The sequence below is a fragment of the Zosterops lateralis genome (genome assembly GCF_965231275.1).
Source record: "Zosterops lateralis genome assembly, chromosome: 10".
NCBI classification, from domain to species: Eukaryota; Metazoa; Chordata; class Aves; order Passeriformes; family Zosteropidae; genus Zosterops; species Zosterops lateralis.
The window spans coordinates 1,927,147-1,952,431 of NC_139770.1; the positions used below are offsets into that span (position 1 = coordinate 1,927,147).

General features: G+C 40.1%; 2 protein-coding genes across 2 annotated transcripts in view; one reads left to right on the plus strand and one right to left on the minus strand.

Annotated features, from left to right (window-relative positions):
• Positions 1-25,285, minus strand: part of PPM1L (protein phosphatase, Mg2+/Mn2+ dependent 1L) — a 73,463-nt gene that overhangs the window by 40,805 nt on the left and 7,373 nt on the right. The gene's annotated exons all lie outside the window — the stretch shown is intronic.
• Positions 1-25,285, plus strand: part of LOC310913093 (uncharacterized protein) — a gene marked incomplete at its 5' end in the record, with an annotated part of 54,698 nt that overhangs the window by 27,912 nt on the left and 1,501 nt on the right. The window lies entirely within an intron of this gene.

Genomic DNA, 25,285 nt, shown 5'->3' on the forward strand with positions numbered 1-25,285 from the left:
GTGTTTTAATATATTATTATAATATTATATTAATTTAATGTTATAACAGATGCACCAAAAATCACTTTTAACCTGATGCTCCTTGCCCCAGCAACAGCCTCAAAAATCCATTTTCTTCTCATTTCTCCTTTCCTGCTGAAAGCCACAATTATTCCAGGAGCTGCACAGGCTCTGCCCTGGCAGTTTGGAAATGAAAAGCTGAGATGTTCATTAAGGGGCCTAATGAAAAGTGAGTGGATTTAGCAGGAAAACTGCACCTTTTGCTCCCTGAGCATCCCTGGAACAGGCTCAGAGCTGGAACTGTGGCTGCTGCTGGAAGTTCTTCATAAGCAGCTCTTGTCAAGCAACTTTTTAGCCTTTTAAAAAAAAATCTTAAATTCCTTGAGAGCCATTAAAAAATCTAGCAAAAAAACCCTTCCCAAACAGACAAAAAAAATCCCAATCCAAACCCAAAATTCCCCAAAAAAAAAAAAAAAAAAAAAACCCCAAAAACCCCCCCCCAAAAAAACAAGAAAAAACATCAAGAAAAAAACACCAAAAAAACCCAACCCAAAAAACCAAATAAAAGATGAAACACCAAACAAAAAAAAACCCACAAAAAACCACCTAAAAAAACCCAATCAAAACACCCCCAAATAAAAGATGAAACACCAAACAAACAAAACCCATGCAAAAACCACCCAAAAAAAACCCCCAATCAAAACACCCCCAAACAAACAAAAATAAATCAGTTTTTCCTGCTCTAAATAAATCCCATAAAGTTAAAACTGCCGACACAAAAATTGTGCTGAAATTTCACATTAGGTTAGAAGTGTGACCTGAAATAAATAAAATTCTCTCCATTTCAGGCCCCAGAATTAAATCAGTGTACAGCTAATTGGGATAACTCTGGATAAATCAAGGGAAAAAAGGAAGCCAAGCAGGATTTGGGATTTTTCAGGAAAACAGGAGCTGCATCTCCTCAAACCACTCTAATAATTAATTCCTGATGGTGGAAGAGAAATAACTCCATTCCCTTTTCTCTCATTCTATAATCACCCAATTCAACATCATTTTGGAGCAGCTGATAAAACCAGCCAAATTCAAACCCAGGGATTACAGAGAGATCAGACATTAATCCAGAACCTTTTTCCTCGCTGCACGTTCAGGATCACAATTTATCATTTTGCACTGGGGTTTTGTTTTACAGGAAGGGTTTTTTTACTGCTCAGGGCTGGGGAAAATGAGGAGTTATTTAGTGGCTGAAACGTCATACAAGATGATCCATCCTGGATATTTTTGTCACAGAAGTCAAAAAATGGGTTTTTTAATACTTAACAAAGCTCCTGGTTGAGTTTTTGCTGATATAAAATTATTCAGGACTCAACCACAATCAAAACTGAAAGCAGTGCCAGGGCTTGTCCTCTCCTATCCAAATCTACCAGAGAAGTTTAACTGGATTGAAATTCCTTTAGGTGACACAGTGGGTTTAAAAATAAAGCCCATCTTAACCTGAAATTGGATTATTTATTTTTACTTTGGTCAAAGCCTCTGGGAAAAAAAAAGCAGCAATTACCAACTCCCCCTCCCTGCAAACCCTGGGAAAGATTATTCTCTTTTTTTCTGAAAGATGAGGAGATTACAAACACCTCTTGCGTTCAAAGCTGCCCCATAAATCTGATTTTTCTTCTCATTATTGTACAGGAAGATCACTCAGGAACAAACAGCAAAGCAGCAATAAACAAAATACATCCCAAAATGTGTCTGAGCAAATCTGCTGCTGGAACCCCAAAGCATCTTTAATCACAGAAGGGCCAGGGTGGAGCAGGAGGTGCCAGAGGGGATAACACTGACACAGGATTTGCTGCAGGAAAGGAGGGACAGAGAATCAGCACCTGGAACACCAGGGAGGGATTTTCTCCCTGGATTCACGGATGGGGAAATGGAAATGAAATCACTGCCCAGGAATTCTGCAGCCAGGAATGATCCAGGAGAGGCACGAGGAAGAGGATGGTGGAGTTCATGTGAGGATTCACAGAAAGATGGAATGGTTTGGGTTGGAAAGGATATTAAATTTATTCCTCCATGGGCAGGGACACCTTCCACCATCCCAGGCTGCTCCAATCCCAACCCAGCCTGGCCTTGGGCACTGCTAGGGATTCAGGGAGAGCCACATTCTCTGGGAATTCCAGCCCAGCCAGGAATTCCTTCCCAAAATCCCACCTAAACCTTCTCCCCTTCAGCATAAAGCCATTCCCTCCTGTCCTATCCACAGCCTTCAATTCCTTTTCCACTCTCCTTGTAACCACAAGGTGCCAATTTGAGAGAAAAACCCCAAATAATATGATCTTAGACTAGAGGGTTTTTTTAAAAAAAACCCAAAAATTGTGCTTAAATTCTTCATTCTGAAAAAAATTTAATATTTATCTTAAATACAACAGAGTCGTGACCAAACGGTCCTGAACAAACACAAACTCTGCTGGGCAGTGATGACAGAAATGTCTGAAATCAAGGCAAACACAAGTGGAACAAAAGAGGAGCCCAGAGGAGCTGCAGGCTCTGTTTGCTCACCTGGGTGAGCTCAGCTCCCCAAGAGGGCCCTGGAAGGTTCCCTGACTCCCCACTCCTGGTGGTTTCAGGTTCCTGCAAAGAGGAGCTGGCGCTCCCAGGATTCGTTTTTAAACTTTAAACAGATCCGAGAGGGTGAAATATTAAACCTTTCAAATCAGTGGCAGGGCAGGTAATGACAAGAGGCAGCTCTTTTGGAGCCTGATTTAAGATTTACTCCTCACATGCAATCCTCCTGCTCAATACAAGGTTTTATACATTTATATGACATGATTTATTTTTTAAGTTGTCACCAACTGAAAGTTTTCCTCCTGGGACTGCAAAGCTGAGGGCTTTTAAGACAAGGATTTTTTTCCAGAATGCCACTTTTTGTAAATGACTTCATGTTCTGCAGAATTTATTAAAAAGCAAAGCCATGGAGGGAGAAGGGTTGATGTTGTTCATTTGTAAGATTATAAAAAGGACAAACAAACTTTTGATAATACATAAAATGCGATTAATCACATCATTCTATTTATTTAATATTAATGTTAGCTGGGAGTATTTCTTCCCCAGCCGGTTAATTCCTTCAGTTTTGGAATGGGAACGAGCTGAGCTGTAAATACAACCCCAACAGAACAATTCAGCAGGAAATGTGGATTTTCCTTCAACAACAGGACACAGCAGAGCCTGATCCCACCTCCCAAATTCACATGGACACCCTTTGGAACATCCAGCTGTGACTCCAGGAGTTATCCACAAAGTGTTGGGGCTCACAGGACAAGGAAAGGAAAGGGGAAAGAAGGGAGGGGGAAAAAAGAAGGGGAAAAAAAACAAGGGGAAAAAAAGAAGGGGGAAAAAAAGAAGGGGGAAAAAAAGAAGGGGAAAAAAAGAAGGGGAAAAAAAGAAGGGGAAAAAAAGAAGGGGAAAAAAAGAGGGGAAAAAAAGGGGGAAAAGAAGTGGGGGAAAAAGGAAGGGGAAAAAGGAAGGGGGAAAAGGAAGGGGGAAAAGGAAGGGGGGAAAAGGAAGGGGGGAAAAGGAAGGGGGGAAAAGGAAGGGGGGGAAAGGAAGGGGGGGAAAGGAAGGGGGGGAAAGGAAGGGGGGGAAAGGAAGGGGGGGAAAGAAGGGGGAAAAAAGAAGGGGGGAAAAAAGAAGGGGGGAAAAAAGAAGGGGGGAAAAAGAAGGGGGGAAAAAAGAAGGGGGGAAAAAAGGGGGAAAAAGGAAGGGGAAAAGGGAAGGGGGAAAAAGAAGGGGGGAAAAAAGGAAGGGGGAAAAAGAAGAAGGGGAAAAAGAAGAAGGGGGAAAAAGAAGAAGAGGGAAAAAGAAGGAGGAAAAAAAGAAGGGGGAAAGGGAAGCTGGGACTGAAACAATTGAGAACAACAAAGTCCTGTGATCATTTATTCCCAGTTCCTGGAGGATCTCAGGGAACTCCTCTCCCAGGCAAAGGATTTTACACCCACCAAGGAAAAAGGAGCCACACACAAGTGGAAAGCCATGGAAAGGTTCATTCCCAGGCTGGGGATGAACTCCTGTACTTGTGCTGGAGCTTTTATTTCCCCCCAGGAGCTTTTTTTCCCCCCAGAAGCTTTTATTTCCACCCCCAGGAGTGTTTGTTTGTTCTCCACATCCTGAAGCCTCTCACATCCCAGTTAAACAGCACCAGGTGGTTTTTTCACTCCTCCTGTTTCCCTGCCTATGGGAGAGCTCATTTTTGGGGATTTTGTATCATTAAACATTTAGCTCGATGCTTACCCAGCCCTCAGCCCTGCGATAGCTAATTTGTGCCCATCTGTCTTGAAATGATTAGGGCCTAATCTAGTGAATTCATTGGGCTGCTGTTAAAACTCTTCCTGAATTCTAATGATCCAAGAGCACAAAGTCCTGCAAGATGCTGGATGTTCTTTTGGAGACTCTGATCTCCATAATAATGGAGCTGATGGAAGAAGGAGCAGCAGGGCTGCCTCAGTTTGGGGTGGGGAATTCACTGTGTTATGGGGAATGTGCTGCATTTCATAATTTGTAATTTGATAAACTAGGCTTGGGTGTCTCCAGCAAGAGAATAATGGAAATCAACACCTGAAAAGAAGTTCTCAGCCCTGGAGATGATGATTAATCAAAGAGCAGAACCAGATAAGACTCAAGGACTCGACCCACCCAATGCAATAATCAACTCACTGACTCTGCCCAGAAATCTATTCAAAAGTGGGACTGTCTCAAAAGAAAAACTCAAGAGTACATCAATCCCAGAATAGTGGACAAAGGGAAATAAACTGTATAAAAACTGGACTCTTGGTGATGGGATTTGTGAACAGGGAAGGACAAGAGCAGTGGAGTCTTGATCAGAGCTGACTTTTTATCGTGGTTTTCTGTGTTTGCTGTTAGGCAAAAAAATAAATTCTGTTTTTTTAATTTTATTTTTGCAAATGCGGCTTGTCTCATTTATAACAACTGCAGGTATCTGGCCCTGCCTGAATATTTAAATATTTTTTTTTCTCTTCATTCAGCTCTGGAAGTCACCTCCCCTCCAAGCTCATTAAACACCTCGGGGTGTAATTAAATCACCACTCTGCAAACAACAAGTGACTCCAAGATGAATTCACTCCTGTCCTGCCCAAACACCTGGGGGAAAAGCAGTTTTTACGGAAGGTATGTAAGGACCACAGCCCGTTTCTCAGATAAAAAGCTCTTTTGTCAGCACAGCCAGGCCTGGAGGGGGATGATGGGGATGACATTCCAGCAGCAGGAAAAGGAGGAAAGCTCTGCAAGAACAATTCCCTTCTATGAGCACACCAGGCCAGGCAGGCAGATTTGGGGGTGCTTTTGTTCAGTGTTTTGTTGTCCTGCACACACAAAGCATTGTTCTTTCATTTTTCCTCCCCTCCCAAGTGCTGGGGAAGTGCAGAGCCAAGGATTTGTGTGGAATTGCAGCAAAGGAGCAGAGAACATCTCTGATGAGAGATCCACCAAGAGTCATTGCAGGACAATCCTCACTCTGGGTGCAAGATCACAGATGTGAAATTCAGGAAATTCTACAAACGGCTACAAAAGAAGGGAATTATTCATTCAAAAATACACAAAAATACACAGATTGTGCAGAGCCAAGGATTTGTCTGGAATTCCAGCAAAGGAGTTAAGACATCTCTCATGAGAGATCCAGATCCACCAAGAGTCACTGCAGGACAATCCTCACTCTGGATGCAAGGAGATCACAGATGTGAAATTCAGGAAATTCTACAAACAGCTACAAAAGAAGGAATTTATTCATTCAGAAATACACAGAAAAAATAATAAATCAACTACACTTTGTACCCCTCTCCCTCAACTCTGTTTCACATTCACTAAGGGCTGAAATAGTAAATCTAGCCAGGCAAAGAAAAACAGCTTTTCCAGCAAAGGAATAAATCAGAACTCAAAAAGCACAGGGGGAATGGCTTCTCACAGCCATGGATGGGATTTTGGGGGGGATTTTGGGGATGGAATTCCCAGAGAAGCTATGGTTGTCCCTGGATCCCTGGAAATGCCCAAGGCCAGGTTGGACATTGGGTTTGGGGCCCTTGGGACAGTGGAAGGTCCCTGCCCATGGCTGGGGTGGGATTTAAGGTCCTTTCCACCCAAAACCATCCCAGGATTCTGTGAGAAGCACAGACAGATGTTGCCCCAACACTGAGCAGTTCATGTGGAAAGATGACAAACCCCCAAGATTCTTGGGCTATTTCTGCAGAGAATTTCAAAAATACCTGATTATATTATTATTGTTAGTGCTTATTTCTGTATCAAACTCACCCTCTGAGCTCTGCAGGCTCGGTCTGTAAAACCACAGAGCACAATTCACTTGGGTCAAACCAGAAAAGCTCCTTCCAAAGGCACAGAATTTGTGCAGAAAATAAAAACAACACAGAGAGATAAAAAGGAGGCAATGGGAATTCAGGAGTCCTTCCCAGCAGGAAAAGACAGGCAAGGCCAATTCAGCATCCAAAATTTGAGCCCAAATTCAACCAGGTTGGAAGAACTCAGGATTAACAAAACAATTGGAAAAAACAGAGGAGAAAAGGGAATTAATGACCAGAAAAATCCCTCACTGCTTCTTTTGATGCAGCTGGGAAATACCACCAAAAAAAAACCCCAGACAAAACACACCCAGTTGGAGGAAATTAATTAATGAGTGTTTGTCAAGGTGTTGCACAATTTGGTCCTCAGATGTAGAAATAGAGAAATTGGAATTGAAGTGATGGATGGGAACTGTGACAGCTCAGGGGGAATTCTGAATATTCTGGAATTTCTCAGGGAGCAAAGAGGGAATTCAGAATATTCTGGAATTTCTCAGGGAGCAAAGAGGGAATTCAGAATATTCTGGAATTTCTGGGGATGGAGGAGAAGAAGGAGAAGGGCCAAGGGGAAGCTGCCAGGGACTCTCCCAGAAGAAGGAAGAAATAGGGAAAATACAAAAAATTGTTGAAGTCTGGAAGGGAGGAGGGAGAGGAGCCAGAGAAAGATGAGACGAGGTTTGAACTCAGAATCAATTCAGGTCAGAGGTTTAAACCACAAGGATCAGGGGGTGAAGCTTTTGGAAGAAGATGTTGGCAAGGATGTGATAATTTGCTAATTTTACATTAAAAACATCCCTATCAAAAATGAATCCAGGATTTTTTGCTATTAAAACTACAAAGTGCTGAAATCAGGGCACGGCGAGGCCACGGTGATGAAGAAAAACGAAATAAAAACTGATTTATTTTTCCTCTCAGTGTCCATCTATTTAAGGTACAGAGTTTGTGGGGATAACTCTACAAACCACAAGCCAGAACAACATAAAAATCAAATTTGGGGCAGGAAAGAGATCCCTGGAAGTTGATTTAAAATCTCAGGAGAAGCTGAATGTCTTTGAGACACAGAGATCTCAACTGGTTCTCTAAAAATATCCAAATTCCTTATAAAATTACACTTAAAATACTTATTTTTAAATTATAACTTAGATTATTGTGATATAATAATATATTATAACTTATTATTATAATAATATAACTTATATCTAAAATCCTTATATTGTAATTATAGTTATATAATCCTTATTGACAAGCAATATAATTAACATATAATAATATTAATAATATTACTTATATATAATATAATGTTAATATAATAATTATTTAATAATTATATATTATTAATAATTAATATAATAATATTATGTTTAATATTAATATATTGTATGATGAATTTATGTTATATTAATTAATTGCCAATATAATTAATATCTATAATCTGTTAATATAATCCCAAATGGTTTATTTGGAGCTAAAAAAAAAATAATAATCTCTTTAAGGTTTTGGAAAAGGAAAATTTCTAAAGCTACAGCAATAAATCCACACTGTTATTTCTACTCTGGTGAAGTGTCTATTCTACTCTGGAATCAATTTTATAATTGATTTTGCAAGGAATCAATTATAAAATCAAAGATTTTTTATCTTAAACCTCTCCAAAATGTTTGGCTCATGGCAGGTCGAATGAATTCTTAAAGGACAGAAATTCTGATTTAAAAAATCTCTCTTTGAGTCTTTATAGTTGTAAAATATTTGTGATTTTTACCCCTCAAATTTGCCATCTGGAGGTACTTTGGGGTCTAAAGGGATTTTTATTAAATTGTTTTCCTGTTTCTCCTTCACCGCCTCGTGCCAGGAGTGGATTTAACACAAAAACATCATTTTTGGGGCTGCTCCTCACCAAAATCACTTTTATTGTGTCCACTGCTATTTCCAGCAAATATTCCAAATTAAAGGGTGCCAAATGACCCTCCTGGGTTTATTTTTAAAGAAAAAAGGAATTATCACCTTGATTTTTACAACCATAAAAACCAACTTTTTTCCGAGTTACAGCAACACTTATTTGTGATCTGGCAGCGATTTGTGCTGGTTCAACACCCTCACTGAGCTCAATATTCACAATATAAATAAAACAGCACAAGAAAAGAACTTTTTCCTCCCAAATTTGCTGCACGAAATCATGTTTAGTTTAAAAATCTGATGTCAGCACTGACCTAAAGAGATTTGCAGGAATTCCCTCCTGTGAGATCAGCTCTGGGTAAAGGCAGGGAATGAAAAAAAAAGCAGTTTAAAAGCACTTGGCAAACTTGGTTCCTCCTCAGGACCTGAATTCTTTTTCTTTTATTATTATTTTTTAATTTATTATTATTTTAAAACTTTATTATTATTAAATTATTATTATTATTATTATATTTTTAAATTTAATTTATACGTGAATAAAGCACAAATTCAGATTTTTCCCCATAGAAGTTATTTACAAATGGAATGATCTTAACTGCATTGCCTTTTAAAAAAATGGATATTTTTCAAAATTTGAATTATTTCCCTTTTGTTGTGTTCTGCCTGATTTTAGTCCTAAGTTTAATCAGAGCAATCAGGAGTCTTTAATATCATTAAATAAACATCCCAGCCCAGACTGATTCCACTGCAGACAGACACATTTAAATAGATAAAAATTCACCTTAAAACACCCAATCCCTTTAAAAAACCAGACCCAAATCCAAGAATTGATTTGTTTTAGCCCCTTGAGTCCCACCTATACCCAGTTCCCTTCTGCAGAGAGAGAAAAACTCATTTACCACATCTTTATTTCTACATTAAAATGTGCTGTTTAGGGCCTGATTTAGCAAATTTCCCAGCTATTATTAGATAATCTCTGACTTCTCACGGAGCAAACATCAAATGGGATGGCAGTTCTCATGTTAAAACAATTATAAATCCAGAAAATCTGGTTGAGATGGTGCCAGGAAGCAAAAAAAAAAAAAAAAAACACCAAAAAAACAAAACAAAAACACCAAAAAAACAAAACAAAAAACCAAAAACAAAACAAACCCAAAAAAACCAAAAAAACAAAACAAAACAAAACCCCCCCCCAAAAAAAAAAAAACCACAAAAAAAACCACAAAAAAAACCACAAAAAAAAAAAAAAAAAAAAAAAAAAAAAAAAAACAAAAAAAAAAACCAAAAAAAAAAACCAAAAAAAAACCAAACAACAAAACAAAAACAAAACAAAACAAAACAAAAAAAGCCCCTTTGGAATTGTACATATTGTTTGTTGAGAAATGAAAATAAATGGGATGATGAGAATAAGTGGAGTGCAAGACACGAGGCAAAGAGAAGCAAAGTTTGCTGAAGAAATGTAAAAATGTGGCATTTCAGTAAGAAAATTCAGGAAATTATTGATCTATTCAGTGTTGGCTCAATGAAAGCAGCAGCTTGAGCTCCCGTTTCCCCCCCAAATGTAATTTATAGTGGTATTACTGTCAAATAAACAACAAAAAAAGGAGTATTTTACACCTGGATCACGTAAAAATGATGGAGTAACACAACATAGATTTGATTTATGGCTTATTTGGGAGTTTATCACCATCCACTCATTTCAGTGCCCAGGCAGGTGCAGTGACCCAGCACAGAAACACCATCCCAGGTCTTTATTCCCAGGAATTCTCTTTCCACCTCTTCTTTTTCACTGGCAGCTTTTCCAGCACCAAAATTCTCTATTTCTCAGCCACCCTGTCTCCAAAAGGTGCCTCTCACTTCATGAGTCACAAATAAAATCAAGATAAAGTCCACTTTAACTCGACAAACAATGCCCAGACCCAAATCTGCACAAACAGAGTTTGGTTTTAAGCTGAGCAAAGGTTCCAATATAGAAGATTTATTTCTCCACACACACTCTGAGGGAGCTGTTTCATCAAGGAGACTTCTTCAAGTGGTTCTTTCAGAGAATCAGAAGTGCCAGGTTGGGGCACTTCAGTGCCCAGGCAGGTGTAGTGACCCAACTCACTCATGGAGCTCTTTATCCCCAGGAATTCCCTTTCCACCTCTTCTCTTTCACTGGTAGCATTTCCAGCACCAAAATTCTCTATTTCACCCACCCTGTCTCCACAACTTCACAAATCACCACAAATAAAATCAAGAATAAAACCACCCAGATCTGAAGCTGCACAAGCAGAGTTTGGTTTTAAGCTGAGCAGGGGCTCCAATGTAGAAGATTTATTTCTCCACACACACTCTGAGGGAGCTGTTTCATCAAGGAGACTTCTCCAAGAGGCTTTTTCAGAGAACCAGAAGTGCCAGGTTGGGGCACTTCAGTGCCCAGGCAGGTGTAGGGATCCAGGTCACTCCTGGAGCTCTTCATCCCCAGGAATTCCCTTTCCACCTCTTCTCTTTCACTGGCAGCATTTCCAGCACCAAAATTCTCTATTTCAGCCACCCTGTCTCCAAAAGGTGCCTCTCACTTCATGAGTCACAAATAAAATCAAGATAAAATCCACTTTAACTCAACAAACACCACCCAGATCCAAAGCTGCACAAGCAGAGTTTGGTTTTAAGCTGAGCAAAGGTTCCAATATAGAAGATTTATTTCTCCACACACACTCTGAGGGAGCTGTTTCATCAAGGAGACTTCTCCAAGTGGCTTTTGAGGGAGCCAGAAGTGCCAGGTTGGGTCACTTCAGAGCCCAGGCAGGTGTAGGGATCCAGGTCACTCCTGGAGCTCTTCATCCCCAGGAATTCCCTTTCCACCTCTTCTTTTCCACTGGCAGCTTTTCCAGCACCAAAATTCTCTATTTCACCCACCCTGTCTCCACAACTTCACGAATCACCACAAATAAAATCAAGAATAAAACACTTTAACTCAACAAACAATGCCCAGACCCAAATCTGCACAAACAGAGTTTGGTTTTAAGCTGAGCAAAGGTTCCAATATAAAAGATTTATTTCTCCACACACACTCTGAGGGAGCTGTTTCATCAAGGAGACTTCTCCAAGTGGCTTTTGAGAGAACCAGAAGTGCCAGGTTGGGTCACTTCAGTGCCCAGGCAGGTGTAGTGGCCCAACTCACTCCTGGAGCTCTTCATCCCCAGAAATTCCCTTTCCACCTCTTCTTTTCCACTGGAACTTTTTCCAGCACCAAAATTCTCTATTTCAGCCACCCTGTCTCCAAAAGGTGCCTCTCACTTCACAAGTCACAAATGAAATCAAGATAAAATCCACTTTAACTCGACAAACACCACCCAGGTCTGAAGCTGAACAAGCAGAGTTTGGCTTTAAGCTGAGCAGAGGCTCCAATATAGAAGATTTATTTCTCCACACACACTCTGAGGGAGCTGTTCCATCAAGGAGACTTCTCCAAGAGGCTTTTGAGGCAGCCAGAAGTGCCAGGTTGGGTCACTTCAGTGCCCAGGCAGGTGTAGGGATCCAGGTCACTCCTGGAGCTCTTTATCCCCAGGAATTCCCTTTCCACCTCTTCTTTTTCACTGGCAGCTTTTCCAGCACCAAAATTCTCTATTTCTCAGCCACCCTGTCTCCAAAAGGTGCCTCTCACTTCATGAGTCACAAATAAAATCAAGATAAAATCCACTTTAACTCAACAAACAATGCCCAGACCCAAATCTGCACAAACAGAGTTTGGTTCTAAGCTGAGCAAAGGTTCCAATATAGAAGATTTATTTTTCCACACACACTCTGAGGGAGCTGTTTCATCAAGGAGACTTCTCCAAGAGGCTTTTGAAGGAGCCAGAAGTGCCAGCTCGGGGCACATCCCTGGATGTGTGACAGAGCCTGGAGCCCGTGCCAAGGGCCCCATTCCTGCTTTCCCAGGGAATTTATGGAGCTGCAAATAGAAAACCTTTGCAAGGCTGTATTTCACTTGCCTTGTCATGGCTGGAAGGAGAGAAGTGCTGCTCCTGCTGCTGCTGCCAAAATTCCTTCTGCAAATCCCAAACTGCTTTTAGATCAGAGAGGCCTCAGCTGCAAAACCCCCACAAAAAATTCCCTCTCCCTGTTGTGTTTGGGAGCCTCGGAATGCTGGTGATGAATATTTGGGGAGATTTGCTGAGCCTTGCCTGTTCCAGGGTGGTTTTTAAATCTGCAGTAAGAGTTTTACCAGATCAGAGACAAGGCAGGGATTGTGACCCTGCCCAAAGGAGCTCAGACACCACCTCAGTGACCTCTCCTGCTTCCTTCCCACCAAAATGAGCCTTTCCCAGGGTATTATGGATGAATTCTCCTGTTTAAAAACTTCTCCACAACTTTAGAGCTGCTGAAGGATCCACTGGTTCTCCCAGAGCTTCCCAAAACTCAAACCCACCAGCAATGCCCAAACCTCATCCAAAGCCACCAAAATAAATACAGAAAAAACCTGGAAAATATATAGAATACAGAAAAAAACCCAACCAACCAACCAAAAAAAAACCTGGAAAAGCAAGGCTGAAGGAGCTCAGCTAATCCTTAGAAGCAGTGAAAGGGTTGGAAAGGAAGAATATTTCCGAGCTCAAACACCACCTCAGTTCCCTCTCCTGCCTCCTTCCAACCAAAATGAGCCTTTCCCAGGATATTATGGATTAATTCTGCTGTTTAAAAACTTCTCCACAACTTTAGAGCTGCTGAAGGTTCTCCCAGAGCTTCCCAAAACTCAAACCCACCAGCAATGCCCAAACCTCATCCAAAGCCACCAAAATAAATACAGAAAAAACCTGGAAAATATATAGAATACAGGAAAAAAACCTGGAAAAGCAAGGCTGAAAGAGCTCAGCTAATCCTTAGAAGCAGTGAAAGGGTTGGAAAGGAAAAATATTTCAGAGCTCAAACACCACCTCAGTTCCCTCTCCTGCCTCCTTCCAACCAAAATGAGCCTTTCCCAGGATATTATGGATTAATTCTGCTGTTTAAAAACTTCTCCACAACTTTAGAGCTGCTGAAGGTTCTCTCACAGCTTCCCAAAACTCAAACCCACCAGCAATGTCCAAATCTCATCCAAAGACACCAAAATAAATACAGAAAAAACCTGGAAAATATATAGAATACAGAAAAAAACCCAACCAACCAAACAAAAAAAAACCTGGAAAAGCAAGGCTGAAGGAGCTCAGCTAATCCTTAGAAGCAGTGAAAGGGTTGGAAAGGAAAAATATTTCCGAGCTCAAACACCACCTCAGTTCCCTCTCCTGCCTCCTTCCAACCAAAATGAGCCTTTCCCAGGATATTATGGATTAATTCTGCTGTTTAAAAACCTCTCCACACCTCTGGAGCTGCTGAAGGTTCTCCCAGAGCTTCCCAAAACTCAAACCCACCAGCAATGCCCAAACCTCATCCAAAACCTCCAAAATAAACACAGAAAATGCTCAGCAGGGAACACCTGGAACACCAAGGCTGAAGGAGCTCAGATAATCCTTGGAGGCAGTGAAAGGGCTGGGGAAAAGAAAAGGAAAAATATTTCTGATGAGACACAAGTGTAAAAACCAGATGGAAACAACAGCTGAAAGTCAAGAGTAAAAAAAAAATGGGAAAAACTCCCCATTTTCTGCCAATTTGGCGGCTCTTGATGGGCAGAGCAGTGTCAGGGCAGGAGGAAAACAAGGCTGGAGCAGCAGCAAGAGGAAATCCTGTATTTTAGATCAGCTTTGCACCCCAAACCCACATCCTGGGCACTCCTTGAGCTTGAGCAGATGAACTGTGACATGGCCACCGATTTTACAGGTTCAGTCACCTCTCTGGAATAAATTAATCCAGGTATTTTTATCTGAAAGCCAGGCAGGAGAAGCTGGAACTGGAACTTGAAGGATCTGGGTTTTACTGGGACAGAGCTCTGAACTAATCCCTGGATTTGGCTCATTTCAGTGGAGATATTTTACTTTCTTCCCCCCTTTTCCCCTTTACTATCTTTTTTTTTTTTACACTCTGCTTCAGCAAATTTCACCCAATTTAGAGAATTTTGAGGACCTCCAGGAGTTTTTTTTCTGGCTCCTTTCCCCTGACACAGCAACCCACAAATAAGAGCAAACCCACTCAAAAACACTGAATTTTTGACTTGGAGAGGCACCTGCACAAAAAAACCAACCTCATTTCAAGCCCGCCCTGCTGGGTTTTTATTAGGACAACTAGGGGAAATGTGGAATTAGGAATGCCATCCCCCTCCTCTTTTTCTTTTTTTTTTTTTTTTTTTTTTTTTTAGCACAGTGGAGGAAGAAAAATCCACAGAGAATTCACCCAACAGAGGGAGAAAAGTTTCACTGAAGTGTTTTGAGTGGTCAGAAAAAATGGGAGAAGGAGCAGGACAGGCAGGAAAAGGGAGTTTTTAAAGGTTTTTTTAAGAGTTTTGTGTTGATGCAAAGTGATTTAATGCAGGTAAATTAAATGTCAATCCAGAGGAAGCTCTGCAGTCCAGGCTGTTGAAAATCCAGAGTGCTTGGAGCTGTTTTGGATGAGAAATTATTCCCTGGCTGTAAATCCCAAGCAGGAGGCTGTAAATGTGGCAAATTTCCTGGTGAGAACTGGAAGAACCTGAGCTGGTGTCACTCACTGCACTCGGGGATTTTATTTTACATTTGTGCTGAAATGATTTTTCCATTATTTATTTCTTCTTTTTAAAGAAAATACAACACACTCCTCCAAAAAAGCCACTCAAAATCCATGTACTTACTTTATCGAAGTCTTCCTAACTATTTTAAATGTTTTAACTCCAAAATTCAGACATATTAACCTGTTTTTTAATTAATTTTTTTACTACTTTTTTTTTTACTAATTAACATTTTTATTTAATTAATATCCAAGAATTCCTGCTGCAGGTTTTCTCCATAGCAAGAAAAGCAAAGACCCATTTCTTGGAAAGCATTTCTTTCCATGTATTTATTAATATATTTATTACCTTGCCTTGGGAGAAATACCTGTTTAATTTCATGCATATTTAAGAGTCCACCAAGTGGATTTTATGCACCATAAAGAATATTTTTTCTCCCTGGTTAAGCAGCCCAAAGGAGGGTTATTTGTGACCAGAACTGGGATTTTTTTCCCTTTTAGAGGATGAGGGCTGAACACAACCACAAAGTTGTTTTTTTTTTTATATAGGAAAAAGCAAAAATAAAATGAGGAAATAACATCTCATTAATTCTGCCAGGAAAAAAAAAAAAGGAGAAAAAGCTCATCCCAAAGAAATCCTGCTGCAGACACCTCCTGGAACAGCAATTCTGGGATTTTATTTACACTGGAAACTTGCTTGTCCAGTCAAAATATTATCAAATTTCAGAGGGGTTTTGTTTCAATTTGTTTTCATTTCTATAAACAAAAAAAATTAAGATTAATTCGCAGACAGACTTGCTCTGATAGAAAGTTCTTCCAGTTTCCATCACAGCTGGGATGGTCATCCCCAAAAAGTGAATTTCTTGGAATGAGATGTTTGCTTGCAACACAGCTGCTCACTTGATTAAAGCAAAAATAAATGAAAAATTAAAAACTAAAGAAATAGTTTCCATCTGTGTGATTTCTACAGAGTGGTTCAGAGACTTAAAATAGTAATAACAACGTGGTTTTGGTACAAAAAGAATCAAATTGAAGCTGAAAACCTGCAGTTCTTAGAGATTATCAGCTTTTAGAGTTCAGCAGAATTTTCTCTTCTTTCCTACCTTCCTTCAGAGTATGGAAATAATTGAAAGTTTTCCAAATGTCACCTTTTCCAAAAGGAAATGTGCACTGAGCTCTGCAATCAATATATTGCCACAGGATGGTCATTACCTCAAAACAACAAGAAAAGCCAGTTATTTACTGGGCTTGAGAAAGATCAAATAACCAGAGTGTGACAAGACAATGAGTATAAAATGGAGTATAAAATGGTCACATCCACGTTTTAAAAATTAAACTGCGTCATTTCTCTAAGGAGAATTCCTGTTTTGAGAAGAGATGAATTCCAGATGGGGGATAAGAAATCCAACAACACATAAATGATTTTTAAAAGGCTCCTGTTTACAGCAGCTCCTCAAAATATTTGGAAAGCAAAGCTTTGGTTTCCAGCAGGAGGGATCAGTTTTGGGATCATCACCCATTTTTGGGGACAGGAATATTCCCCATGGGGAAAAGCTCAGCCTCTCCATTTTTCACTTTGAAACAATTTAAAATAACAAATTTTCCAGACCCTCTTGACCAATAGATCTAAACACCAATAATGCCCAGAGATTTTTCATCTCCTGTGTGGTTTTGAGTTCATCTCCTGGTGTTTTTGGCTCTGATCGATTCTGTGATGGGCAGGTTCAAATGGGAAATTTTCACTGGCACCTCCTGTTCTCCTTCCCACTGCACCTGGGGAAATATCATGAGGTTTCCTTTGAGTATTTTTAATTTTTGCTACAGAAATCTCCACTTTTTCTTCCTTGAGGTACCAACCTTTGTTTAGCTGGGTTTTCCCTGGTATTTTTGTTTTGCTGGATTGACACCCCTGAGTTGAGCAGCCTCTGGGCAGGTTCCAGGGTGTTCCCTGACATCAGGAATTGTTGTCATTCCACTGAAATTCTGTCAGCCAAGCCAGGGCTGAAAACACCAGCTGGGAGAACCAGGAGAGGACAGGCAACAGTGCTGGACATCTCAAAAATAAACCCAAAAAACCAAACCAAACAAAGCAAAAAAACCCCCAAAACCCCAAAAACAACAACAAAAAACGAACAAAAGACCCCCAAAAATACCAAAGTAAAAATAAAAAAACCCCAAAAACAAAACAAAACAAAAACAAAAACAATCAAACAAAAAACCAAACCAACAAAAAAAACCACAAAAAAAAAAACACCCCCAAACCCCCCACCCCAAAAAAAAAAAAAAAAAAAAAAAAAAAAAAAAAAAAAAAAAAAAAAAAAAAGAAAAAAAGATAAGAAAAATGCAGGAATGAAGTGGATCCAGCTTCAACCACAACCTCTTTTTGCTCTTTCTCATCTCTCCTCATATCCTGGCTAAATCTTGAGTTGTTTTTTTTTTTATTTTGGACTCCAAGTTGTGTTTCCATTTCACCCAGATCGATGCCCTGCAATGAAAGCACAGCCTGGAGAACTCAGAAGAGCTGCAGTGCACCAGGATTCCATCCAGGCAGCCATGAATTATTCAGCCAAGATAAATCCACAATTTTTTTCCACCCCCTGTATGGGCTATTTGAAAAATTGATGAATTTCACTTTGAGGGCAAGTTTTGAGCAACCTTTACAAAACGGCAGCACAAAGTTATTCCAACAATTCTCCCACCTCCAGCTGCTTTGGCACAGCAAGGACTGGAGGATAAACACCCCTTACAGTCAATTTGGAGTCCTAAAAACAATAAATAAATTTAAAAATCACTGATCCTACAACAGTTTGGCTTAGGAAGGATCTTAAAGATCATCTGGTTCCCACCCTGCACTAGCCCAGGTGGTTCAGGTTATTTCTGAAACAATCCAGAGGTAAGAACTTTTTTTTATTTTAAAGATGAGTTCTTTCAGCTCTTAATAAACCTCTATTAAATAGATTTTCAAGCTGGTCTTACAGTAGAACAAGAGAATTTTGGAGCCCAAATAAACCAGCCAGATTTAAGAATTTTTTTGACTTTAAAGATGAGCCCTCTCAGCTGTAAATAAACCTCTATTAAGTAGATTCTCAGGGTGAAAAATAGATTTTTCAAGCTGCTCTTACAGTAGAAGAGGAGAATTTTGGAGCCCGAGCTGCTGCTGTTCACATCCACACCGTGACCCACAAATGTTTCTCCTCACGCTTGATTCACAAAAATGAATTTCTGTGCAAAGTCCTTGTCCAGAAAAATGCATTACTAACTCTGATAAAATCCAAAGATAGGGCTCTGCAAACTTCCCTCTTCATGCTTCAACACCACTGAAATCCAGATTGTTAAATCCCATTTAGAATTTGATTTTTGAGACACAAGGATTTTAAAAAAACTGCCTATAAAATAAGGAAACCCAATAGCCACAGAATGAGTAATTAGCACTAAAATCTCTCACACAGAGAGCAGAATTTAACCCAGATATTTTTATCTTCACCAAAATTCAATTAACAAACAAATTGCTTTTGGTTTTCTGTATAATGGAAAGACTTTATATGTTTCACTGTTGTTTTCTAAACTTTCCCTCAAACCTCCCTTTGGATTGCTGAGACCTTTCAATTTATTTTTTTTTTAACAAATGAAGAAATCAAGCTCTTTTTGTGCTGTCCCACAATTCCATAAATTCTGAAAATGAAGGCAGGGATAAGAAATCTCCAATTCCAGCTCTCCAAGGAATGCACCTGGAACTTCAATCCAGCCTGACTTTGCTCCCTCTGGAATTCACAACAACTCTGTTCTTATCAAGTTGCTGCAAATAAGATCTAATTAAAATAAAATGTTTTATAACCCCAAGAGGTTCAAATGGCCTCAAATAGTGAAAATCATCACATCTCAAAGAGTGAAGTCAACCCTGTGAAGTATCTGGTGCTGAAGTGTAGAGTGATAATTCCATATTTTATTTTTTATTATTATTATTATTTTTTTTCCCCCCTAACATGTCACCAATTTTTGCTGCACAAAAAATAATCCCTGTAAGGTTTTTTTTTTCCTGTGGTGTGGAGTTTTCTGAGCTTTAGGCAATAATAAAATCCTGTTCAGCTTTTCTTCATTTGATTCCCTCTCCTCATGTGGCTTTACAGAGGCAGGATAAAACACAGGCAGAAATGTAATTAATTTAATTTCTTTTTATTGTTCCCAACTCGTCCCTGGTCACCTTGAAACGCCCCTCACGGCTCAGAGAGGTTTTCTTGCAATAACTTTAATTTAAGCCAGATCAGAAGGCCTTAAATGTTTTATTAAGGTAACTTTGAAAGTGGAAACAAAAAAAAAAAACCACTTAACTTGATCTTCTGGGGTGTTTTCATCAGAAGAATAAACCCTGTTATGTTCCCTAATTTAACTTTATATTTTTTTTTCCTTATTTAAATCAGAGCACACTTGGCCATGCCTAGATCCCCGTTCTCTGAGGAGTTGAGCTCTTGGATCAAAAGCTTCCAGGAGATTTTTTTTACTTTTTCCAGGGCACGTTTTTTAAAATCTCAACAGCAGAAAATGAGAGAGAAGAAAAGAGTTCAGCCCCAGGAATTCACCCTGCAGCACCTGCAGCCCCTTCAGCTGGAGGCAACACTTTCATTTCTTGCAGATTTTCCTTTGTGCTGCTCCAGAGAGGGCAAATTATACTGAATTTTCACATCTTGCTGAGTGGAAAGGTTCCTGCTGGCAAAGGAGAGGGAACACCAAGTTCTTTTCCTGAGGTTCAGGTGAGCACAGGGATGATGTTCTCCTGGAATTTCTGGGGTAAATTCACTTCTGGGTGTCCTGAAATCACCTCTGAACCAAAAAAATTCTGTTTCGAACCAAAATGCACCTAAAACATGATTGACAGCTCAAGGTTCAAATCAGGGTTTCTCAGGAAATCATTTTGGTGTGAAAAAAACACCCCACCCAGATCCACGATCTGGAATAGGAATTGGTGCTGTCACATCTTAGGTGTCATTAATTTCTTAATAATCACATTAAATAAAAAATCTGGTGCCTGCAGAGCCCAGCAGGAAGATGCTGGTGTCACATTAAATAACAGAAGGCACACAGGGGGTGTTTGACAAAAACAAAAACAAAAAATAAATAAAAGAGCAGTTGCACCTGGGAGAAAACAAGACAGGGGCTACAAATTTCTATTTTCAGTTGTGTGAGAGCAGCAAAGAGACACGAGCAGAAATTGGAGCCTGTAAAATGAGCTGGAAACACCTGCTCACAGAGCTATAATATGTTTTTGTGACCCACTTTGGAGACACTCTCAATCACAGGCACAGCGAGGTCAGTTGAAAGCCACTGTGACAGAAAAAAAAAAAAACCCACAAAGTTTTCAATTTGTGTATTAAAAAAAAAAAAAAAAAGAGAGAGAAAAATCTCAATTGAATGGTGTTTGCCACTGGAATTGTATTTAGCTCTCCTGTCAATTGGAGGTGCTGGGCAACTCAACAACAAAACATTCCAGTAAAAATATCTCCTTTCTCTAATAGGTTTGAGGTTACAGCCTCTCCCATTATTCACCCACAGCACCTTCCCTCCCCGTCAGCTTTCTCCTTCATAAAATGGACACCAGGATGCCAAAAAAGCTTTTAAAAGCTGCACTTGACACGACTCATTTCCAATTTGCAGCTGGAAACTCTTTTCTTTGGCTCATCTGAGGCTGTTTGGAGTGCAGCTCTCTCCACTGAATGTTTACAGGGCCACTTCAGAATCCACAAACTCCCAGCTCAGGCAGCTTCAAAAGCCTGGAGTGCTCCAATATATCCCAAGAGAGGCCCTAAATTTATTTGGGAGTGTTTTTACTACTCATCACAAGCAGAGTTTCAGCCTGACTACTGCCTGCAGCTGTGACGCAACACAAAAAGGGCAAAGAAGTTGCTTTTTTTTAAAAGAAAATAAATTGTTTTAAAGTAAAACTCGTAACAAAATTTATTTCTCGAAGCTTGAGAATATATTTTATCACCTTAATATGATAATTAATTAAAATAATGGATGTAAGCAGCACACATTTGCCTCTGAATGCTGAAGAAAAATACTTATTGAAGTGGTAACCAGCTCTTACCAAGAATTTCTCCTAAAACTGGAAAAAAAAGTGTGTTTTATAAAAATAATTGACTATTTTGCCATCATTCTCTTTGAAGATGTGGTTACCTTGAGCAGAATTACCTCCAATTCTTGTCTGTCTCTAATTCTGGAGTCTGAGGAGAAGCTTCCTGATCTCATCACATTATTTGGCTTCTTATTCAGCTTTTCATCCTGCTTTTATTTACAGCAATGATATCCACAAAAAAGAAAAAAAAAACACAACTAAAATTGGTAGTAAATACCACTCTGCCTCAATGCAAAATAAAAATAAAGTGAAGCAATAATAACGTAACAGCTAAAAAAGAATTCAGGTTGATGATTTAAACGTTTGCCAATTTAAACCATCACAGAAAGTGGTTATTTAAAGCACTGATTGAAATAATTCCATCCCGGAGGCAGGAGATTGCTCCTGCCCTCAAAGTTAAAAATAATATCCCAAATTAACCTCAGCAACAATTTCCTAATTGCCAAGGAGCACAAATCTTTCATGCCACGTTCATCTGCTGAGAATTCTGTCATCACTTCCCAGAGAACTCCTGGGACTGCAGTCCTGAGGCTTTTTAAAACAAGTCAAACTTCAGGGGTGTTTTTTTTATATTATGACATCAAACATTTGGGAAAAATGAGGGAGTGTCACCCCAAATTCTCTGTGAATTCAGCAGCACCTGCATTAATATTTATGGTGGGGCAACTGGTATTGCAATAAGTCAGCAGAGACTCCATGATCTCCATGCAGGAAAAGCCAATTCTGTATTTTCACTATTCATTTTATACAGTTTTTATAGTGTGCAGCTTTAATTGGTTAATGGCTTTTGTGTGCAGCTTTAATTGGTTAATAGTTTTCTTGCCTATTTCTCTATTGGTTAGGAAAAGTTATTCTACTTGCCCCAAAGCACTCCTGGGACTGCAGTGCTGAGGGTTTTTAAAACAAGTCAGACTTCAGGGGTGTTTTTTATATCAAACATTTGGGAAAAATGAGGGAGTGTCACCCCAAATTCTCTGTGAATTCAGCAGCACCTGCATTAATATTTATGGTGGGACAACTGGTATTGCAATAAGCCAGCAGAGACTCCATGATCTCCATGCAGGAAAAGCCAATTCTGTATTTTCACCACTCATTTTATACAGTTTTGACAGACTTTGCGTGCAGCTTTAATTGGTTAATGGCTTTTGTGTGCAGCTTTAATTGGTTAATGGCTTTCCTGCCTATTTCTCTATTGGTTAGGAAAAGTTATTCTACTTGTCCCAAAGCACTCCTGGGACTGCAGTGCTGAGGCTTTTTAAAACAAGTCAAACTTCAGGGGTGTTTTTTTATATTATGACATCAAACATTTGGGAAAAATGAGGGAGTGTCACCCCAAATTCTCTGTAAAACAAGCAGCACCTGGTATTAATATTTATGGTGGGGCTGCCTGGGGATCTCCTTTGCAACTGGTATTGCAATAAGTCAGCAGAGACTCCATGATCTCCATGCAGGAAAAGCCAATTCTGTGTTTTCACTCATTTTATACAGTTTTGACAAACTTTGTGTGCAGCTTTAATTGGTTAATGGCTTTCCTGCCTATTTCTCTATTGGTTAGGAAAAGGATTCTCCTTGTCCCAAAGCACTCCTGGGACTGCAGTGCTGAGGCTTTTTAAAACAAGTCAAACTTCAGGGGTGTTTTTTGTATCAAACATTTGGGAAAAATGAGGGAGTGTCACCCCAAATTCTCTGTGAATTCAGCAGCACCTGCATTAATATTTATGGTGGGGCAACTGGTATCGCAGTAAGTCAGCAGAGACTCTGTTATCTCCATGCAGGAAAAGCCAATTCTGTGTTTTCACCACTCATTTTATACAGTTTTTACAGATTTTGTGTTCAACTGTAATTGGTTAATGGCTTTTGTGTGCAGCTTTAATTGGTTAATAGTTTTCCTGCCAATTTCTCTATTGGTTAGGAAAAGTTATTCTACTTGTCCCAAAGCACTCCTGGGACTGCAGTGCTGAGGCTTTTTAAAACAAGTCAAACTTCAGGGGTGTTTTTTATATCAAACATTTGGGAAAAATGAGGAAGTGTCACCCCAAATTCTCTGTAAATCAAGCAGCACCTGCATTAATATTTACAGTGGGGCTGCCCATTCACACTGCAAAGCAGATGAAAAGCTCAGGGGTATAAACATCAAGAACACTAAAGAGACAAACATATTTCCTTCTCCCCTTCCTCCTGCTCCCACACTTCATTCCTGAAGCTCACAGCCTTGGACAGGGATTTTATTTCATGCCAAGCACAATCAGATATTTCAATAGCTCAGTGTTTGTTTGCAGGGAGCACACAGTGCAGGGAAAATGCAGCCCATGCACACATTACCCAGAAATAAATCACATTCCCATTTAAAATCAAGTTTAAAGAAGTGGCAGAGCTGTATTATGGGCCACACACTTTCCCTCAGAAGAAATGTTTCACACCCTCCAGCAGTTTTCTATCGGGAAGAGAATGAAAAAGTAAAGAGATTTATTACATTAAAAAGCATATTGATTGAAAGCAGTGCTGTATGACAGCTCCAGCTATTATAGCAGAACTTAATAAAATCAAATGTTTACCCCTGAAGGGGATTTGGAGGGGGGAAAAAAAATAAAAAAAAAGGCTTTATCAACACTTATGACAATGAGCAAATTTGCAAGGGATAACTGAAAGTAAATGCAAATAAATGCTCATTCCTCCAGGGGAGCTTTGAGGTTTCCCCACATGAGGAGCTGTGGTTAATTGTGATGAGGCTCAGCAGTGAGAGCACATCCTTTGATTGTGTGGCTGGAGGTGGCAGCTGCTCCCACAGCTGGGGAGCAGACAAGGGCACAGCTGATGAGAGCAGGCCGTGTTCAGCATCACAGTCAGTGTGTGGGAGCAGCAGGACAGGCCTGTGTGCTGCCACGCTGCCCCCAGGCCTTGGGGATGGGCCTGAGCCAAAGAATGATGCTCCTTCCTCCCTGTCCTGGTCCCCTCTGCTCATCCTTCCTTCCTCTTGTCCACTCTGCTCATCCCTCCTTTCCTGTGTCCCCTCTGCTCATCCCTCCTTTCCTCTTGTCCACTCTGCTCATCCCTCCTTCCCTTTGTCCCCTCTGTTCATCCTTCCTTCCCTGTGTCCACTCTGCTCATCCCTCCTTTCCTGTGTCCATTCTGCTCATCCTTTTCTCTTGTCCACTCTGCTCATCCTTCCTTCCATTTGTCCACTCTGCTCATCCCTCATGTCCCCTCTGCTCATCCCTCCTTCCCCTGTGTCCACTCTGCTCATCCTTTTCTCTTGTCCACTCTGCTCATCCCTCCTTTCCTGTGTCCATTCTGCTCATCCCTCTTGTCCCCTCTGCTCATCCTTCCTTCCCTTTGTCCCCTCTGCTCATCCCTCCTTCCCTTTGTCCCCTCTGCTCATCCCTCCTTCCCTGTGTCCCCTCTGCTCCTCACACAACCCCCAGATCCCGAGATCCCATCCACCACCAGCTGCTTTTCTGGGATGGCTTTTCCACAGGAGCAGAAAGAAAGGTGGATTTCTCCTCCATCCACATTATTTGATGTGATATTATTTGATTATTTGATGCAAACAACTCCAGACCTGAGTGCCTGCTCTTAACAACAACCTTCTGTTCTTTTTGGTTTTTAGTGGGACCAAAATATTTCCCTTGATCCTTCCTGATCTGGTTCAAGCTGTATTTGTCACATAAACATCAATTTCATGGCATAAATAACAGTTTATTTAAACTGAAATTTACCATTCTCACCAGTCTTACTTACCCTGAGCATTTGTCACTATTCTGGCGCCTGCAAACCTTTTTTCTCTCGTAAACTGTAATGAAATTTGCATTTTTTTCTTCAAAGCCATGCTGCTTTCAAATGAAACCTACTTTTGGCACGAGCTTTAAACTGCTTTAATAAAACCACCAGCTGAAGTGTTAAACACCAACTAAAAAACAGGAATAAAAGCACATAAAACAGCCCAAAAGGGGGGAAAAAATCTGCAGCTTGTTACAACTCCTGATTTTACACACAAATTACAACAGCCTGGAGATCCAGCACGGATATTTTTGTCAGGATGAAAACTTCCTTTTGGAATTGCCTTATCAGTTTATTGCCTTTGCTGTTTCATGACCTTGTGGGTGAAGTGAAACCCTACAAGGCTCATAAAGAAAAAAGAGTCATTAAATGTTGATGACCTTCTCCTACACGGGAGAAACTCCTGGGCTGGGATGTGGTGACAGACTCACTGATGGTGAACCTGAGCACCAAACAAAGGCAACCTGGAGTTCTAAATTCTATTTTAAAGCACATAATCCATCCCAGGAGGGCACAG